The 21,434-nt window shown below is 44.1% G+C and overlaps 1 protein-coding gene across 2 annotated transcripts in view; it reads right to left on the reverse strand.

Moving 5' to 3' along the window:
• Positions 1–21,434, reverse strand: part of LOC120475522 (ribonuclease inhibitor-like) — a 457,326-nt gene that overhangs the window by 152,545 nt on the left and 283,347 nt on the right. The window lies entirely within an intron of this gene.

Below are 21,434 nucleotides of genomic sequence, written 5' to 3' on the forward strand. Positions count from 1 at the left end.
CCGCCCTACTCCGTGAGTATAAAAGGAGGAAGTGAACGCAACCGCAGTATGTTTTCGCTTCGGAGCCAAGAGAACTCTTCACTCCTGAAAGCCATTCTCACTGTTCAAGACTCTTCGAGACGAGCGTCCTCTTCAGTGTTGGTGTGACGGCGGTACCCAGCGAGACTCTGCATTGCCTGCGATCTGAGTAGTGGTCTGCCAGACTTTGCGCTTCTCCCTGGTCGCCTCAGCGCTGAAAGAGTGAATTTCCTCCTCTCTTTAAGTGAAAGAGCTGCACGCGGCACGTCTTTTTAAAGACGACTCGCCCGTGTTCTTCTGGGTGCGTTCGTCTCATGTCATTCTCTGATGGTCGCGATCGCTGCTCTGTGTGTGCCTGGGCTTCAGCATGCAGAGCAGCGTTCGCGGATGTTTCATGTTCCTTCTGAATGGGAACATGGGCATCTCTACACTGTGATCGAGACTCAATGATCTGGTAGTGAGAGTCCGTTACTCGGGTCCGTTACTCGTTCTGCTTCTTAAAATAGAAGCTGTTCGACTCGCGGATAGGGTGATATGACGGTGAATGTGTGACAAAAAACCCCGACGTTAGTTCCTCGGGTCACACCCACCGCTCAGTGTTAGAGCCAGTGAGCGCTGTATCGCTTCAGACGTCTGCCTCTCTGAGGTACCGTCTGTTTCGCTCGGCGCTCCAGAGAATGATGCGATGACGATCGCAGCATCACAAGGCGGGCTTGACTCCTCGGGAAGTGAGGATGCGGCCGCGTTGCCTCCCTCGGGAGCGTCGGCGTGTCTGATCCCGCGATGATGGCCGTGCTATCTCGGGCCTCCGTGAGCATCGGGTGGGGGTGGAACTCCGCCCTATCCCGATCTCTCGCGGCTGGATAATTGGTTTTTGGGTAACGCTGCCGCCTTACGGCCACGGCCACGGCCAACCCCAATTTCCTTTTTTCCCCGAGTTGCATGCGGAACTGACACGCACTAAAAAAAAAAAAAAAAGAAAGAAAGAAATAAATTTAAAAAAAAAAAAAAAAAAGCGTGCTTCAGTTCCCCGCCCTTCCTCCCCTCGGCGATGCGGCTGTCTGTGGGTACGCTGGGGCTCCCCCGGTCAACCGGCGGTTGCTCTCAGATGCCCCTCCAAAGCCTATGGGTTCTCGTCGTCTATGGCGGCACGATTCTGTAGAGCGGCGGGACAGGCAGCCTCCGCCCTGCATATGATGAGCACCTACAAAGCTAGCTGCTCAGGAATGTGCACGAGGAGGGGACGGACCAAGCGAGCTGCGAGCCTGCCGCCTACCTTGCCCTTAAACGGGTCACGGAGGCGGTCGCTCGCTCCCTTGGTCAGGTGATGCCCACCGCTGTGGTCCAGGAGCATTATAATGTTCGGCGGTGCTGTCCAGGACTTTGCCCAGCACTTCTCGACCGCCTAGGAGCAGACGAAGGCGGTTTCTCTGCCCCGACGGCCAGCTGCTGCCTCCAACCAGCCGTCGGCTCGGACGCCTCCGCCAGCTCGCCGCCGAGGACGCCCCCCTGCGGCTCCCTTCCCTCCCACGCGGCCCCAGCAGCAGCCTTCAGCCGGTTCGCGTCGCGGAGGAGGCCACAGGTAAGCGTCCCCCCCCCCCTCAGGCCGTGTGCCCCGCTAAACGCCAGGCGAAGCGATGTTCCTGAGGCGGGCCGCTCAGTGATAGTGTCATGGTTTTTCTCAGGAGGCGGTGGCAGGGCCCCTCCTTCCCCGGTGGAGGGCCGGTGGAGAATCTTTTGTTCTAGCTAGCTCCCTGAGCTGGTTGAGGAAAAGCTGACACTGTCATTGAGCACACAGACTGGAATGAGCGCGCACGACGTCCAGTGCGTCGCCCCGTTCATTCCTCTCTGTCTCGGAGGGCGCGGAAGGGTGCGTGTGTCGTCCCCGGGCTACGCCAATCCCTTCCCCCTCTGTCGCCAGACCCCCGGCAAAACAGACCCCCGTGGACGCTCTGCCTTCCCTGGTCTCTTCTGTCGGGGAGCGGGTTTCGACGGTGCATCCGGACGGGGTAACTCCTGCACGCATGCCGGTCGACCCGCCTCGCTGCCCCTCCGGGGGGACGTCTGTGGTTCGCATGACCCCGTTGGCTCACTTCCTGGAAGCCTGGCTAGCGCTTCCCGGGTATCCTGCTGGGTCATCAGAACGATCAGATTCGGCTATGCGATTCAGTTCGCACGGCCTCTTCCCCGCTTCAGGGGAGTTAGCTCCACGATGGTTGGTGGCAATGCCCCAGTCTTGAGAGCGGAGATTGCGACCCTGCTGGCGAAGGGTGCAATCGAGACGGTCCCTCCAGCCGAGGTGAGGTCCGGGCTTTACAGCCCCTACTTCATTGTCCCCAAGAAAGACCGGTGGGTTACGACCGATCCTGGACCTGCGCATTTTGAACCGTTCTCTCCATCGACTACCTTTCAAAATGCTCACGGCCAAACGCATTTTCGAATGTGTTCGGTATCAGGATTGGTTTGCAGCGATCGACCTGAAGGACGCGTACTTCCATGTCTCCATTCTCCCTCGACACAGACCGTTTCTTCGGTTTGCCTTCGAGGGCCTTTGTTAACTTTGTTAAATAGGTTAGTTGCTTCTCAATCAGATGCAGAGAGAGATCAAGCAAGGAATGATCCACATTTCATTAAGGTGGGGGAAGTTGGAATGTTAAATCAACACCACCAGTATTTAATTTAACATACGGCAACCAGCATTTAGTCTTTGTGGTTATCAAACATTATAATTGCACTACTGCCCTGTACTGCATGAGGTTGATTGGAAAGATGTGTTGTGTCCTGTAGTGTTACCGATTTGGTATGAATCCCCTTTCTTTAATTAATGGTATATTCCTCGCGAGTTGCACTCTTCAGTTTGCGGGAAGCACTCTGGAGAGAGGTATGTGTCTCCGTTACTGGACAATTCAAACAAGGTTTTAGAGCATATTAAATTGAAGTTATTATGAAATCAGAACGAAATATGGTGGTAATACTGTTGGTGACCCTGTTGTTTGTTGAATAGATAAACTAATAATAAACTTTATTGCTTTAAACGTGCGATTGTGTCATATTTCTATGAACGGTATAACACTTTAAAGTCCCAGTGAAATCAAAATTGAACCTATTTACTTTGTTAGCGCATATTACTAGTCTTGTGGTGAACAATTAATCCGTGCAAGTAAATATATATTAAAAAAATGTTTTACCTTGGTAATCTTTAATCAAAATCTGAAAAGTTACTTCCGGTCTGGAACGGTTGTCGATGACGTAGGTTTCACAGCTTGGGTGGGGAAACGCTTAACCACTCCCCTCAAACCGTTAGTTTGCTATGAGCGAGAGATGGAGAGGAGGAGCGCTAGAGTAAAACCCTGCCCTCTGTTCAATATTCCGTTTCACTTGGAAATACGTCACAGCACGGGAGAAAAATCGTTTGCAACTTCCGGTTCACGGGGACTTTAAGTATCGGTTAATGTGGTTTTCATGGGTATGAGGATGCTTGTTAATGTTGATCTGGGTTTCACTTAATTTCATTTTGATGACATGAGTGGTTAATCCGTATGGAATCTTGTTTCCGCCACTGAATAAAAAAAAAAATAAATAATTGCGACTTTTTATCTCACAATTCTGATTTTTTTTCTCACAATTGCGAGATAAAAAGTCCGAATTGCGTGATATAAAGTCGCAATTGCGAGTTATAAAGTCAGAATTGCGAGATATAAAGTCAGAATTGCGTGATATAAAGTCAGAATTGCGAGATATAAAGTCAGAATTGTGAGATATAAAGTCGCAATTGCGAGATAAAAAGTCTGAATTGCGTGATATAAAGTCGCAATTGCGAGATATAAAGTCGCAATTGCGAGTTATAAAGTCAGAATTGCGAGATATAAAGTCAGAATTGCGTGATATAAAGTCGCAATTGCGAGATAAAAAGTCCGAATTGCGAGATATAAAGTCGCAATTGCGAGATAAAAAGTCAGAATTGCGTGATATAAAGTCGCAATTGCGAGATTTAAACTCACAATTCTGACTTTTTTTTTTTGGCGCAATTGATATAAACTTTGACCTTTCTCGTAATTGGGATGGAAGTATGCCACGAGTTGTGACCAGAGTCTTCCGTTTCCGTTAAGTATCGGTTAACTCTTTCCCCGCCAAACACGGAATTTTCCGTGTTTAATGAAAAAACGCATCTGCGCCAAACACGGAATTTTCCGGGTATCCGTGTTTTAGGTGGTATACGGTAAGGAAGACCTGCGCGCATGTCCTGAATGATTGCGCAACTCTTTGTTTAGAGAAACAGATTGCAATCGTCTCAAACAGTTGAGTAGTGAGAATGTATCAGACAGACAATGCAGAGGTATATGGCTGAAGTACTGGAGGTTAATGGACTCGGAGTCCGATCACTCTTTATTTGATAATTCTGAATCTGATCGGGACGAAGTAGTCAGTGAGAGAGATGCACATGTTCATGCTAGCCATGGACGTGCCGCAGATAGATCGTTTAATATTATGACACTATATTATGTATGTGTGTGTGCAGGCATTTATGTGTGGCTGTCTAAATATGAAGGTGTAATTGTCAAATTATTTCTCTCTTTGTGCACATTTACCACATTGTAATATGTATTTGTGTGTGTGTGTGTGTGTGTGTCTAGACCTGTTTATTGTAATTCCAATTATTCATTATTCATAGGTAGAACACAGAGAGGCAGAGGCAGAAGTTTTATTGCAAAAGTTACATTTCCCTTACATCCTGGGAAATTTGATATATTTTTCATTTATTTTATGTTTTTAATTTATTTTGGAAAGTTTTATATATGAAGGAAACAACATCTGAATGTATTCTGCTTTTAAATGCACTTGTTTGATAAAAACACCTTTTTCTCAGTTTTTTGTCCAAAATGTTGTGTTTTTGACAAAACCTACCTCTGTTCAAGAGGCAATAAAAAAAGAACAGATGAAGATAAAATAAAAACGTTTTTTTTGCCTAAAAGCAGAGGCTCAGATCTTTATTTTTATATATATCATCTTCATATATTCATGGAAGAAAATATTCAGCGGGGCATTCAAATTTAGCAAAAATTGTCAAAAACCCTGGCGGTGGCTGGCAACTTTTTTTTAAAACGCTGGCGGGGAAAGAGTTAATGTGGTTTTCATGGGTATGAGGATGCTTGTTAATGTTGATCTGGGTTTCACTTAATTTCATTTTGATGACATGAGTGGTTAATCCGTATGGAATCTTGTTTCCGCCACTGAATAAAAAAATAAAATAAATAATTGCGACTTTTTATCTCACAATTCTGATTTTTTTTCTCACAATTGCGAGATAAAAAGTCCGAATTGCGTGATATAAAGTCGCAATTGCGAGTTATAAAGTCAGAATTGCGAGATATAAAGTCAGAATTGCGTGATATAAAGTCAGAATTGCGAGATATAAAGTCAGAATTGTGAGATATAAAGTCGCAATTGCGAGATAAAAAGTCCGAATTGCGTGATATAAAGTCGCAATTGCGAGATATAAAGTCGCAATTGCGAGTTATAAAGTCAGAATTGCGAGATATAAAGTCAGAATTGCGTGATATAAAGTCGCAATTGCGAGATAAAAAGTCCGAATTGCGAGATATAAAGTCGCAATTGCGAGATAAAAAGTCCGAATTGCGTGATATAAAGTCGCAATTGCGAGATTTAAACTCACAATTCTGACTTTTTTTTTTGGCGCAATTGATATAAACTTTGACCTTTCTCGTAATTGGGATGGAAGTATGCCACGAGTTGTGACCAGAGTCTTCCGTTTCATCGTCAAAGACAGAGCTTGGATGGACATTTTCCGATGACAAGGTACGATCATACTCTTTGACATGATAGTCATTTAAGATGTTTATCATGTGTTAATAAAATACGTTGGGCAAGTATAAAATGTGACTTTTCGTAACGTGCACGTGCTAAGGTTGTCTATTACGTTTAGCCTTCTTTTGCATTTTAGTGTTGGTTTTATGTTTACAAATAGTTATTTAATATCCTGTATTTGTCATTGTACCAAAACTGTTTTGCATCAGGACAGGAGCTTTTTGCTTTGTCATGCACAGCACATTTTGACCATAGAGATCGGCTACAGATTGGTTTTATGGCTTACATACATGGTTTAGGCTAATGTTGGCCTAACTTGCCAGCCTCAGTTTGCTCTCATTATTCATTTCTGTTAAAGGTGCCAAATGGGATTTAAAATCAAATCATACAACATGTTCCATACCAGATGGGGGCAGTATACCTCCAGAAATACCTCCACGGCCACGCGCTCTCTCATGTCTTCAAACAATATGGGCGAGTGCTGTGTTGCTCTGTCTCCCTCGTGCATATTAATCAAATCAATTGACGCGATAGTAAAAGGTTGGAAGACCGCAGTTTCACGTGGAGCATTTGGAGATTTTCAGAGATTAGAGACTTAATGAACAACATCTCAATACTAAATTATAAGGGCCGTCTCATAGACAAGTCGGTGCATTTCGACGATATGGGAAAATTAAAGCCCAGGCTATTATTTCTAGTTTTATGATATTCGATTTGTTCATATTACATTTTTATCATTAGTTTGAATTAATTTGACAGACAGCATTACCTGATGTGGACCAAGCTAGCGTCTTTCAGAGCTGCCAACTCTCACAACACTTTTCACACACTCTCACGCCACATCAATTTTGTCATGCACAGAAAAGGACACGGAGACCGATGTCAGCTCTCAGATTCTGTTCATTTTATTACGCAATTCAAACAATAAATACAGTATTGGCGCTTTACACGACAGATCCCTAGCGCACGTGAACCGATCATCTCTACTAGCTAATGGTAAAAGAACACGAACACTGTTGAAAGATACAGTATGCTACAACTTACCAAAATGTATTCCTCATGCATAATATCGACCAATCATTTTTTTTAACTCTTCCCTGAACTGAAATGTAGTAGTGGGCTGTATTTTCCACACGACTGACGTCAGGTTCAAGTACACACAAGCTGGCGCGAGCGCGACTTACTCGTGTACTGCAGTTTGGCTGGTGGTAACGTTGCCCGCCCGCATACCGCCTCCCATGGTCGAAACTGGTATTACGACACCTGCCGGGCCGGGGCTAGTAATTTAGCATGCTAATTCAGGTTAATATCTCGGCAGCACTATAACTTGTCAGTTTTTTAATGACATCATCAACCTTATTTCTTCTCAATCTTTTGATGCGTGTTGCTCATTTTTGGGATATTTTAACCTCAATTTTTACAGATGGCACCTTTAAACTATCATAACAGGATGGACGATTTTATCATTTTTCTGAGGGAGAGGAACATTCCAGAAACCACCATACAAAGGCTGGAGGAGGACAAGGTAATATTTAACCAAGAAATGAATAAATTAAAGGAATAGTTTACCCCAAAATGAAAATTCTCAGTATTTAGAGGAAGTGACCATTTTAAGCCCACTTACCATTTAGGCCTACTTACAGGATTATTTCTTTCTGAGATTATTTAATGTTTATTTTATTTTTAAAAAAATGTGTATTTTTTTACATTTAAATGTGTATACCATATATTTTTTCGGGTGTTCAGATTAACAAAAGTGATTCTAGATGTGTGAATTAATCACCATTAATCTAATCGTTCAATATACAATTATACCTTGTAGGAAATAAAATGTTAAAATATCTGTCATTTGTTTACGATGTGGCAGCTCTTTACTACTTTATTAGCCTTTGACCTGACCCATTTAATGACCCCTTTAATACCTAATTCAGTAAATGGTAAAACTACTTGTACTAGAAATCTGTTTGTTTATGATAATTAGTTAAAATAAAATGGTAACACTTTTACAATAAGGTTCATTAGTTAACATTAGTAAATGCATTAACTAACATGAACTAATGATGAGCAATGCATTAGTTACAGTGTTTATAAATCTTTGTTAATGTTAGTTAATACAAATACAGCTGTTCATTGTGTGTTCATGTTAGTTCACAGTCCATTAACTAATGTTAACTAATACAACCTTTGATTTTAATAACGTATTAGTAAATGTTGGAATTAATATTAACTAAGATTAATAAATGCTGAAGAAGTATTGTTCACATATTGAACATGTTAACTAATGTAGTTAACTAATGTTAACTGCAGCAGATTCTGTCCCTCCACTGGGGTTTCAGCAAAAGTGCCAAGTGGAATTTTATGACCAGGAGGAGCCAACCAGAAGAATTCCTTATGCTTCAACCTGTGCTCTGACTCTCTACCTACCAAGAGGTGTGTTAGAAGAAGAGGAATTCAATGAATTAATGTTCCTTGCAATAAAAGGATCTCTCGGATTTGGGAAGGTATAAGCGTCACCTTTCTAAAGGATCGGTTTACTTTCATAATGTTTGCTGATAATTTACTCATCCTGATGTCAGATGAAAGAGAGGGGTTGTAATTGTTGTTGAGAGGGGTTTTATTCTGGTGTAATTGTATTACAGTAATAAATGCTTATGGTCATTCAACAAAAGCTTGACTAATGTTTTGCAAACATCTAAATCTTTAAACAAAAATTATAAAAGTTCTGGTAAATATTTTGGGTCAAGATCTAAATTTGTTTGGTCAAAGATTAAGTAAATTAGAAAACACACTTGGTGTGAGAACTGGGCACTTTTATTTCAGAAGACTAACATTAAGTCACATGACCTTAAATAATGACTATTAAAGTCATAGCCGTGAGCAGCAATTATTTGGGTCCATAGAAATGTAAAAATGTGACAATTTCATACACACAAAAAAGGTGGATGTTTTGTATAATGTTTTTGGTGTCAACACGGATTCGTATCAAGAATGCATAAATCATGAATACGAAGATAAAAGAGGATGAAAGCATGTATATTGGACCATAATCTAATCAAACTTAAAAGGTTAGCGCTATGTTTTGTCCATTGAATGAAAGTCAACCATAACATGCAGTCTTAAGTTCTTTATTAGGATTAACTCGTCCTTCGATTGATTTAAAAATGTAAAAAAAGACAAAACATTGCGAATTATGTCTAATCCAAGTTCTGCTTGTGCTCCACCAAGTGGATTAAATTGTGCAACAAGTTGCTCCAAGGTTGTGTTATTCACTGTGTAGTGATTCTGTGGTACTGGCACTCCGTCTGGCCAGTCAAAATTTGCTGCCCCCTGCATTCTTGATGTCGTTTCTCCTTGTTCAGATGGTCCGTGAACAACAATTAAATCTGCTGGCCCAGCTGTTCTGCCACTGATTTCTTGCATCACTGTGGTTCTATGTCCTTGTTGTCCCAGGCAGCCTCGGACAAAAATCTGTATTGGGGACTGATGTCTTTCAGTTCTCAGGCCATGGTTGTTCCATCGTTGAATGAATGCTGTCAAGTCCCTGTTATCTGTGTTAAGTAGACATAATGATGATGCATTTCATTGTCAATGTCCACTATACCTTCACTCTCAAGGAAGTGGAAGAGGTTAGGCTATAATAGACATTAGTCAATCCCCGACACATGTCGCCCCAGAGCCTCTCAATACGCTGGTTATGAGTGCTCCTGCCTATGATGGCACTGCCTCTGTCTGAGCCCCTGAAAATGTTCATCACACAGACATCATTATTGTGATACCATGATCTGTTCTGACCCTGGAAGGCACTCCATATCTGGCCACAGCATTCAAAAAGCAATCCATTACAGTGCTGCTCCGGTTGTTGTTTGAGGCATGGAGGAAGACAGAGGCGACTGTATCCATTTATACCACCATGAATGACAATTCTCCATCTAAAACATAACAGAGAAACACTATTATAATACAATACGTTAAGAACAAAAAAAATATATACATTACATATACATTTGATTCGTATTAAAGTCTTTCTCGCTCTGTCTCTGCACCCGTACTCCACCTGCTCGTAACTGTGCCCTGACAGCCTCAGACCCAAGCTGGTCATTCCCAGCCACAATGTCTTTGATCATGTCATCGAGGGCATCAGTTACATCAGAATATGTCACAGATCAATTCAAATTGAACTTCCTGAAACAAACAATTCAAACATAACTTGTTTATTATCAAGATAATTCTAAAGATGTTCTTGTAGCTCAAGTAGTAGAGCATGGCACTACAGAAATGCAAGTTTGATACCCAGGGAATGCATGAATTAAAAAGAAATGCATGAGTTAAATGCAAATGAATAAATGTAAATACAATGCTCACTTCATGTGCATCAAATAGTTTAAAACGAAATTTGCCTACATCTTGATGTAACTTACTTTATGCGTTGTTTGACTCTAGCCAAAGTCACTTGCAGAATCTCAGGTATTGAACTAAGAAAAACCACACGAGGAAAGAAAAGGAAGTTGCTCTCTGGTGAGGTTCTAATGGGGCGCTCGTCTGCCTCCACTACAAGTAAGTGGAGCCTGATAACTGGAACTGGCTGCAACAATATTAACAACAAGGATAAATACATTTTAATCTGATCAAGTCACAAAGTGGTTGATATAGAAACATAAAATAAGGGGAATTTTATGTTTTCCATAAAACTTTAAATGTAATGTATTTAAAATGCATGAAATGCTCTTTAATGTGATAAGAAAGTCTCGTCAGAACAGTTACTGTACCATGTCTGTCCACTATGTAGATTAGTGATTTTTACTACAGAAATAAAAAAATGAAGACTATTTAACGTAGTACTTAGCTTCCATAAAAAAATTTAAATAAAACAAAGATTATATCAGTAGGCCTAACTGAAGATAATAATTTATTGTAGGCTTAGGCTATAATGAAATACATTCTGTTAAATAATAATGCAAAGATGTTTAATGTTGTACTTGTTCATGCTGCCTACATGCGTTTACTTCTGCAATATATTCTGCTAACGTCATGTCACGGAGTAAAAGATCCGCTGCCGGCACATTGATCAGCCTTCTCTGCAAACTCTTCAAACTTCTCTGCATTGTTTCCATTGTTGTTTGTGGGTTAATGAATGGCACTAATTTATGTTTGCTTTACACTTATAGTTTTCATTCTTGTTTTGCATTAAATACTGGTAAATGTAATATGAATTGTTGAGGAAATAGTCTAAAATACATGTTGATAATGTTTGTAACTCGTTTTTACTGGTATTTTAAAAGTAATATGGAACTAACACACCAGAGCGCTTTATCTTGATTTTTTCTTATTTTATTTCTCTCAACAACTTTATACTTGTAGCCCACTCAGATGCGATAAATAACATAACTGAGCTTTGTTAAAAAGTGCATAGGCCTGGTCCTACACAAAATAATTATAATATGTTCATTACCAAGCCACACGCTAACTTTAATCACTGTTATAGGCTAAGCATAGGTATATACAATGTGTGTTATACATTTTGGTTTAGATGAAGACCTATGATGACCTGTACACCAATCACACCAATCTCGTAGTATGGGCATTGATAAGCAGCGGAAGATATTTTACACAATAATTGCTTTATGTTTGAAAGCAATCCTTACCTAAAGTTGACTGAATCACATTAGGTCCAGCTCCTATGTTAATGATGAATGATCCGTGCTGAATTGGTCTGGTCTGACTCAGTTCATCATTGATTGGGAGAGAACAGTTCAAACTCACTGGCTGTGTAAAACAGTGGGCGTGGCTCATTATACTATTAGCAAAACGTCGTAAAATAACGTGCGCTCTGTTTAACCAAAACGGCGTTTTTTACGGCGTCATTTGGCAAGATGAACGGCATTAAAAGCGGCGCTTCCCATGTACAGTAAAACGCCGTGTAATACGTCGTCATTGGTGTATTCCACGGCGTTTTTGACGGCGTTTCACTTTTAGACGGCGTAAAAAGCGCCGTTTTATGGCGAGTGGATACTGCCACGGATAACCTACCGAAGTCGACAGTCGTGTACTTTTACGTGACAGAAGGGGTACGCCGCACCACAGACACGTGACACTAACGTGTGACTCCAACGTCGCACCACAATAAATTAATCTATTTTTTACCCCTAGCTTTTCTTATCTTTCCTTTGTTATCTTTCTAATCAATCATTATTCTCTTGTGTTCTGATGACATTGAAAATATCATTGATACAAATGTTGTATTTTATACAAAGTTGTATGTCATTTATGTCATCTTTGATTGTTTTACGAACATAATATTTTTTCTTTTTAATAATTTACTCACTTTCTACTGGATATGAGACTATGCAATTTATAACCTAAAGTCACAATTTTTTTCATAATTATTAACAACAACTTTGAAGTTTAACAGAGAAATTCATTGTAATCTATAAACATAATATTCTGGAAGGTGTCATTCTGAGTTTTTACTTTTGAAGGTGGTAATAATTTTAATTAACACAGTTGACCATAATGGGCGAATACACAATATGCAACTATTCACAATAATGTTTACAGGAGAAGGTGACAAGAAAGTATTTTAATAGCCTATTAACAAGGCAGGCAAATAGTCTTTTATTCACAAAATGCAAAACAATGTAGGTTTCTGTTCAAATGTTGAATACTACATATTTTGTCATTATAAAGATAGATCTGAAGTGAACAATATCCTTTAGTATGACTTAAATACATATCACAAATGAGGCAACATAATTGGTTCATATAATGTATTAAAATTATGCCATTAAATGTTGTAGAAAATGTTGAATGACTTAAAGAGAATTAAGGCGAGATCACTAAAACAAGGCAAAAATAAATAAATAAATATGTGCATGGCCTCTACATTAACGTAACAACCAGTATACACAACCGGTTCTCTTACGAGAGGTTCTCTCGTATTGCGTAAGCTAGCTTACGAGAGGGCACCTTCTAGCGAGCTCCGGAGTCTGAGGAAGCCGGCCGTCTGCCACCTTCAGCCGCCCAGCAAGCTAGCGCCATCCGACGCGTATCCTTTACTATTCCATATTCCTAAAAGAGCCGAGCGTCTTTTTAAAGATGCCTCGTATTTCCTGCGGCTCATGCCGCTCTCCACTCGACGAAGGAGACCGCCACCCCATCTGCGCTCTCTGTCTCGGAGTGGAACACGCAGAGCTCGCCCTCGCCAACGGAGGATGCGACCACTGCGAGGACCTGCCGCTGTCAACCCTGCGGGGCTCGACTACAGGCGGTCAAAACCGCTCCAGCGCCGCCTCTCACTTCGCCGCGGAAAAAGAAACGCCGCTCCCAGAGGCCGCCGGAGCCCCCTGCGGATCCATGTGGGCCGCCGCCGCCGCCCACCGACCGCTCTCCCTCTCCGCCCCTGCCGGACTTACAGTTGCCGCCGAGTGGCCGCTCTGTCGCCTCCGATGACACCACGGATGAGAAGGACTCTTGTTCGCTGCACGCTTCGGACAGCGAGGATTGGTCGTCGATCGGCTCATCGACGAGAGAGTCTGCGGGGACCCGCGCCGGCATCGAAGAGGAACTAACGCGCCTCCTTTCACAGGCCGTTAGCCGCCTGGGTCTCGAGTGGTCTCCTCCCCCTGAGCAACCACCGAACCGCATGGATGGGAAGTTCCTGCACCGGCGCCCGGCCCCCGCCTGCAGCCGGGCTGCACCATTCCTGCCTGAGCTTCACAGCGAGCTCACGAAATCCTGGAATGCTCCTCTTTCGGCTCGTAATCGCTCTGATGTGTCCGCTTCGCTGCGCTCAGTGGACGGAGCCGCCGAGAAGGGTTATACTGCCATGCCGCCCGTCGAGGACTCGGTCGCCGCTCATCTCTGCCCGCCCTCTGCTAGATGGCGGTCTTCTCATACGCTTCCCTCTAAAGCGTGCAGAGCGACCTCTAACTTCCATGCCCGCGCCTATTCCGCCGCCGGTCAGGCCGCTTCAGCGCTGCATTCAATGTCTGTCCTCCAGGTGCTCCAGAGCGACATCTTGTGCGAAATGGCGAGCAGCGGGAGGCAACCGCCCGTCCTTTCGGATCTGAGAAGCGCTACGGATCTTTCCCTTCGCGCCACTAAAGCCGCCGCACAAGCTCTGGGGAGATGCATGGCCGCCCTCTGTGTCGCCGAGAGACACTTATGGCTTACGCTTACCGACATGGGAGAGTCAGAACGCGCCGTGTTCCTCAACGCGCCTATTTCTCCTACCGGGCTCTTCGGATCTGCCGTCACGGGCATCGTTGACCGCTTCTCCGAGGTACAAAAAGTGACTCAGGCCATGAACTTGTTCCTGCCCCGCCGCTCGAGCTCTTCGACGGGCCGCTCTCACGAGCCGCCTGCCAGAACCCCACAGCAGCGCCCGCCTCAGCAAGCTCAGCAGCCCCAGCGTAGACAGGGCGGCCGCCCTCGCTCTCGCTCAGACAGCCACCGCAGACAGCCTCCTCCCCGGGGGCCTCGACCCAAGATCGCGCTGAAGCCCGATCAACAGAAGTCTGCCTAGCACAGCTGAGAAAAAGACGGCTTTCTCCCGCTGCAGCCGGACCGCCGTCAAAGCTTCGCCCACTGTTAGTCCCCGTCTCACCGCTGACTGCAGTAGTGTTTACCGCCACAAACAAGCCGGTTTCCCTGCCCGCTTGCGAGCGACTAAAAGCCGTTTTCACGGCTACCCAGAGAGTTCACAAAAAGAGCATAAAAGCCTCAAGTGTAAAAAATGTGCCCACAAGCATGTGCTCACGTACACACACAAGCACTTTATGCCCAGGGTCTCTCACAGAGCCCATTCTCACGGAGCGTGCACTATCCGCTCCAGTAGCAGAGAACATAAGCACGCCCACGAGCCCGTGCGCGTGTCCCCCCTCTGCCCGCTCTGTCACACGGCCCATAAACTCCTCTCTGAGTGTAAGTCCCGTTGCCATCCACATTATAAGCGTGCCCACACCCAGTGTCCAGCACGCTATGTGCAGCAATCAGGGCGAAATCGCCATTTAACCACTAGCCGCATGCTACGAAGCGTGGGAAGCCATCCCCGGCATCTCCCCGTGGGTTTTAAGCATAATAAAGAATGGGTATCGATTACAGTTTCGTCGCCGCCCGCCACGCTCGCGCGTGCGGCTCGAATCCACTGTCAGCCCGGCTGCTATGAACACGCTTCGCTTAGAAATAGCCAAGCTACTGCAGAAGGGCGCTATAGAGAGAGTCCCGCCATCTATGACCGAGTCGGGGTTTTACGGCAGTTATTTTCTGGTTCCCAAGAGCGCAAAAGCGCTCATGAAGAGACCGTTCAAAATGCTCACAGTCAGGAAACTCCTCGCGCACGTCCGCCAGGGGGACTGGTTCATCTCTCTAGACCTGAAAGACGCCTATTTTCAGATCCAGATAAACCCTCATCACAGGCCATTCCTACGTTTCGCCTTCGAGGGCCAAGTTTACCAGTATGCCGTTCTCCCGTTCGGCCTATCCTTAGCACCCCGTACGTTCACGAAGTGCATGGATACAGCGCTCGCCCCCCTGCGAAGTCAGGGGCTGCGCATACTGAATTATCTGGACGACTGGCTGATTCTAGCAGATTCCCAGACGGAGCTGCTGTCGCACCGCACAGTTCTCCTCAACCATCTGGAAGCGCTGGGACTCTCTGTCAACTGGACAAAGAGCTCTCTCCAGCCCAGTCAAACTATTTCGTTCCTTGGAATAGATTTGAACTCTATCACTATGACGGCTCGCTTATCCACACAGCGCGCGCGCCGTGTTCAGCGCCTAGCCGCCTCGTTTCAGATGGGTACCCAGACATCCCTGAAATCGCTTCAGAGGATGCTGGGTCATATGGCTTCAGCCTCCGCTGTGCTACAGCTGGGTCTTCTGCACATGCGCCCCCTTCAACTCTGGTTAAAGAGCCGCGTATCCCACCACGAGTGGACGACGGGCCGCCAGATGATCAGGATTACTCAGACATGTATCACTGCACTGCAGCCATGGGCAGTAAGCGAGTGGTTTCAGAGGGGCGTTACCATGGGAACCTTCTCTCGCCGGAAAGTTATCTCGACAGACGCATCCAACTCGGGTTGGGGAGCGGTTTGCGAGGGCTCACCGGCCGCCGGCCAGTGGTCGAGCCACGAGAGTTCCCTACACATAAACTGTCTGGAAATGATCGCGGTCGAGAACGCGCTGCTGTGCTTCCTCCCGCGCATAAACGGTCACCACGTCCTGATTCGCTCCGACAATATGGCCGTGGTATCATACATCAACCGTCAGGGCGGCGTCAGATCCAAGAATCTCTTTCATCTGACACGCCGCATCCTATTGTGGTCCCAGAGTCACCTGCTCTCGCTCAGAGCGACGCACGTGCCGGGCCATCTGAACGACGGTCCAGACAGGCTGTCCAGGAACCTGGTCTCCCCCGGAGAATGGTCCCTGCACTCTCAAACAGTCCATACGCTGTGGCGCCTATTCGGCAGAGCGGAGATAGATCTTTTCGCGTCAGAAGAGAACGCTCACTGCCCAATATTCTTTTCAAAGAGCGAGGACGCGCTAGCCCAGGATTGGCCCCGCCGCCCGCTCTATGCTTTTCCCCCGATTTCTCTGCTACCGCAGGTCATTCAGAGAATCAGGGACTCACGCCACTCGGTGCTCCTCATAGCCCCGCGCTGGGAGAATCAGATTTGGTTCCCGGAGCTAACGCGGCTGTCACAGACAGCCCCGTGGCCCATTCCAATCAGAGCAGATCTCCTCACTCAAGCCCGCGGCTCGATCTGGCATCCCCATCCACAGCGCTGGGCGCTTCATGCATGGGTGACCAACGACTACGCGTCGAATTGCCAGAAGGGGTTTTGAACACGATCAAACACGCCAGAGCGGATTCTACCAGAAAGCTCTATGCTGCAAAATGGTCTGTGTTCTCCAAATGGTGCACCGACAAGAATTTGGACCCACGGACGTGCGAGGTTTCGTCTTTGCTAGTGTTCCTTCAGGAGATGCTGGATAAGGGCAGGTCCCCATCCACTCTTAAGGTTTACGTGGCAGCCGTCGCGGCGTTCGTTGAACCCCGGCGCGCCCAGTCTCTGGGCAAAGACGAGCTAATCATCCGCTTCCTCAGGGGAGCCAGAAGGATGAACCCCCCTCGCCCCCCTACGGTGCCGGTCTGGGATCTTTCTATAGTTCTAGAAGCTCTGAAAGCCCCACCGTTTGAACCACTTGAGTCCGTGGAGCTAAAATACCTCTCGTTAAAAACCGTTCTTCTGACGGCTCTCGCCTCAGTAAAACGTGTGGGGGACATTCACGCGCTGTCTTCGAGCGCCGCGTGCCTAGAGTTTGGACCGAGTGACTCCATAGTCATTCTAAAGCCTAGACACGGTTATGTTCCAAAAGCGATTGGTACCCCTTTCAGGGCGCAAGTGATCTCTCTATCGGCGCTGCCTGCATCCGATAGCGAACGTGACGCTGACCGCCTCTGCCCGGTTCGGGCTATCAGAGTGTACACTACACGCGTTGCCGCGTTCAGACGCTCGGAGCAGCTGTTTGTGTCGTTCGGTGGCCGCACCAAGGGGCTAGCCGCCTCGAAACAGACCCTATCCAGGTGGATAGTAGACGCGATTGCCTCTGCTTATGCCGCTAAAGACCTGCCTTGCCCTCTGGGCATCAGGGCTCATTCCACCAGAGGCATGGCCTCATCGTGGGCATGGTCCTGCGGGATTTCCATCCACGACATTTGTGTGGCTGCGGGATGGGCCTCCCCCTCCACTTTTGTCAGATTTTATAACTTGGAAGTTCCAGCCTTACAGGCTAAAATTCTGGCGGTCTAGTACTCACAGCCCTCCTATAGAAGCCGCACTATCGGGAGTTCCATCACAACCGGCTCACCCCTTGTGTTCCCCTATGTGCTTATGCATTAGCCTACACATCACGGCCCGCCTTCGCCGGCCGCCTTGGGCGTTTTTGCACTAGATGATAACGGCCGCTATGCTGGCCGCCGTATTATCTTCATCCACTTATAGATTCCCCCGGTGTTTCCCCTGGGATGCTTAGTGGTTACTTAGCGCGCACGGCGTTGACCAGGTGTTCCCGTAGCGTAAGCTAGCTTACGCAATACGAGAGAACCTCTCGTAAGAGAACGAATCGGTTACCTAACGTAACCTCGGTTCTCTCTAGATGAGGGAACGAGTATTGCGTTCCCGGCCGTGCTTGCGCCACTAGCGTTTCGCTTCATGCTACAGAATCAACGAACGAGCTGGGAGAGCGACCTTTATACACTGTAGCCACGCCCCTTTTGGCGGGCTGTGACGCAGTGAGCGAGCGCCGTCCGCTCATTGGCCGCGGACTCAGCGCCGCTCTCCCATAGGTTCGTGCATTCTCTCTGAGCGAACCAATGAGCCGCTAGCTAGCCCGCTCACGGTCTGCCTCAGAAGAGACTGCGTTGACAATGATTACAAAATTATGGAATAATTTTTTGGCTTCAACTTCTCAGCAAAGATGAATCTTTCCCGTAGCGTAAGCTAGCTTACGCAATACTCGTTCCCTCATCTAGAGAGAACCGAGGTTACGTTAGGTAACCGATTCGTTTTCCATAGTTTAAATCTTCGGCCTTATATTTATTATTATTTATTGTTAGACAGTTTCTAACTGGTCTTGATGAATGTGAAGGGGTCATGTTTGCCTTCATGTTTGCCATTAATTACAGCAGTTATACATGTAAGCTATTGTATTTTGCTGAAAATCTTAAATGTGTTGATTAAATGAAAACAGGTTTACTGAGAGTTTACTGACACCTATTGGTTATTTACTGGTTCTACTGCCTTAACAATGACACTCCCAATGGATAAGATGAGGATAATTTAATAGCATTAAATATAGCTCCGTGTACATATGAATAATGAAAATCAGAAAATAGTCTGATAGACTGTTTAATATAAAACACATGACGTATTTTGGCATACAAACAACCAATTTGTAACCAAAGACTAGGCTATGTAAAAGCTACTTTAATTAGTAACTTTTGAAAGTTTCAGATTTCAATTCATAAATAACATATATAGAGGGGGGGCCAAAAAATGCAGTCTGCCTAGTGTAGTCCTTTTATTTAATCCGGCTCTGAACACACACAATACCTTTTATTAGATGATGGTGTTTTCTCACTGAAGTTTGGTGGATATTCTTTAGACTGATCACTCTTCAGAGACACAGAGCTGGACACATGTGAGCCTGATCTTACACTGATGACACAAAGAACAGAGAGAGAGAAAACACTTTAGTAAAGGAGGATCAACTGTGTCTGAAACACATCTGTGTCTTCATCTTATCCTCCACAGAAACACACACATTCCCACAATGGGCTATATGCACACATAAGTTCTGCATTTGACATAAGGATGCTCGTCTGTTTCCGGTTGGGGAGATTAAAGCGGAGGAAAACCGAGGAAAACTGAGGATCTTCAAAATTTCCTTTCCTCCCGTCTTTGAAATGAAACTTTCATAGGTTTAGACGTAATTTTATATATAGTTATGTTTATTTAATATAATTTTAAAAAGAAGCATAAGCACAACCAATGGTCTGTTTTATCTGTTTATGTGACTAATGTTTCTTTACTATAACCATGGAGTGTAAAATTCAATATAAATTCTCGGTATTGCATTGGACTCTACGATCGGCGGGAGTTATTGAGCATCCTTAAACCTTCACTGGAAATACCGCCGTGCATAGAGCCCATTAACAGTTTTATAGTTAACCATCATTTTATTTACTGGCTCACATTAGGCTTAACAATTTCTTTAATATACATGTGTGAGATTAAACATGTTGGGGATTTATAAGATACTTGACCATAATTTAAAATAACATTTAAATTTTTTGATTATTGACAGAATAGAGAGCAGAAATGTCTGTGTGACAGTTTTGTTAGCATACTTGAATTAAATTAAGTGTATAGTTGTTTTCTAATGTCTATAAATAATTTTATGATCTAAAAAATTAAGTAATTTATTTTGATTAATTCAGCGTCTAGAAGGTTATTAACAAATTATTAACTGTGATATTTTCTATAGAGCAAACAGGGCTTTATGGACACTGGCAGAGTTGCAAATACAGAGCAATGCTTAAAGTTGTGTTATTGACAGGGAAACACAAAGTCCAGTGGAGTTTAAAGTGAGAGTGTGAAAACAGACGCAGTCTCACCTGTGTTTCTCTGAGAGACTCATCTGAGAGAGAGAGTCCTTTCCTCTTTCCTCTGACATACTGCAGCTAAACTTACCCAGAAAACTGATCAGAAAACACTCAATCCTTCAGCATCACATGCAAATCACAACATTTACACACATCAACAATAAAGACTTATCATCAACAACAGCAACAGCAAAAACAATCTATCAAATAAAAGAGTTTTTGATTATTTAGGCTCATGAGTTTAACTGACTCTAAATATGAATTAATTGGGGAACAGAAATGTACACTGAGCTGGAAAACTGAACTCAATTTGATATATTGTCTATTCAGTTTAATAACAGCAGATTGTTGTTGATTGACGTTAGGCTTCATCTGTCTGTCTACTGTAAATGTCTTCTTCAAAAATACTTTCGATTTCACATAAAAAAAAAACAACAGCCTAACACGGAAGAGGAAATGGGAGAAAACGTTTTATAAACATATTCGTGTTGAATAAACGTTTCTCAATAAAACTTTTTGTGTTTTTACTTCAAAAGATTGTAATTTCAGTCAGATTCTTCTTCTGTTCAGAGTCGCAGAAGAACAGCCTTCTGTAACTTCACATTTAAATCTCGCTTAATATACAATATGAAGTTCCTAATAATTGCAAATGACTGTAATGGATAATGTAATGGGTCAATATATAATTATGGGAGTTTTCATGTCCATGAGATTTATCTCGCAAACATGCTCACTAAAATAAAATTTTAAAAGTCTTCAGTGTTCTTCATGATTTTGTCTTTACAAATTCCATAGTTAATTTTTATGGAAATAATAATTTATTTATAAAAATTTACTAGATATCCCTAAAATGTCAACTAAATAACCGTCCGAAATGAATTACAACCACAATCTCATTACCTAAAAAAACATTTAAAGAACTTATTCAAAAACAGTTATAATTATATTATTTACATTAAGTTGAGGTAATTGTGAACAATGTGTCTTTTTGGGCAATATGTCACATTTTCAATAGAAATTGACAAATTGAATATGTGTCCGAGAAGTCACTGTCATCTAAGTTACCCATAGCAAATACACCTCTCAAGGAAGAGTGTGTATTTCAAATCACATGACCTGCTCCACATGATGTCATTTCCTCCTGAAGAGAAACCTATGAAGACTCCAAGGTATGTTCTCTCTCCACATTTTCAATTATTTCACCTAAAGTAGTGCTTGGGGCAAATGCGTACTTATCATATGTCAACAATGTTACTACAATGAATTCATAAATAACTTTGAATTTCAATTTTACTCAGTTGTGCATATAATATTCAGAAGAACCTCTCTGTAAAATGCCATGTGGTGTCTGGTGCTAGGCAACCATTTTGACTTTATCCCTAAAAACAGCAAAAATGTCAACTAGGTTACCAGTCACCTA

Source organism: Pimephales promelas, chromosome 2 (assembly GCF_988280905.1).
Source record: "Pimephales promelas chromosome 2, fPimPro1.hap1.1, whole genome shotgun sequence".
NCBI classification, from domain to species: Eukaryota; Metazoa; Chordata; class Actinopteri; order Cypriniformes; family Leuciscidae; genus Pimephales; species Pimephales promelas.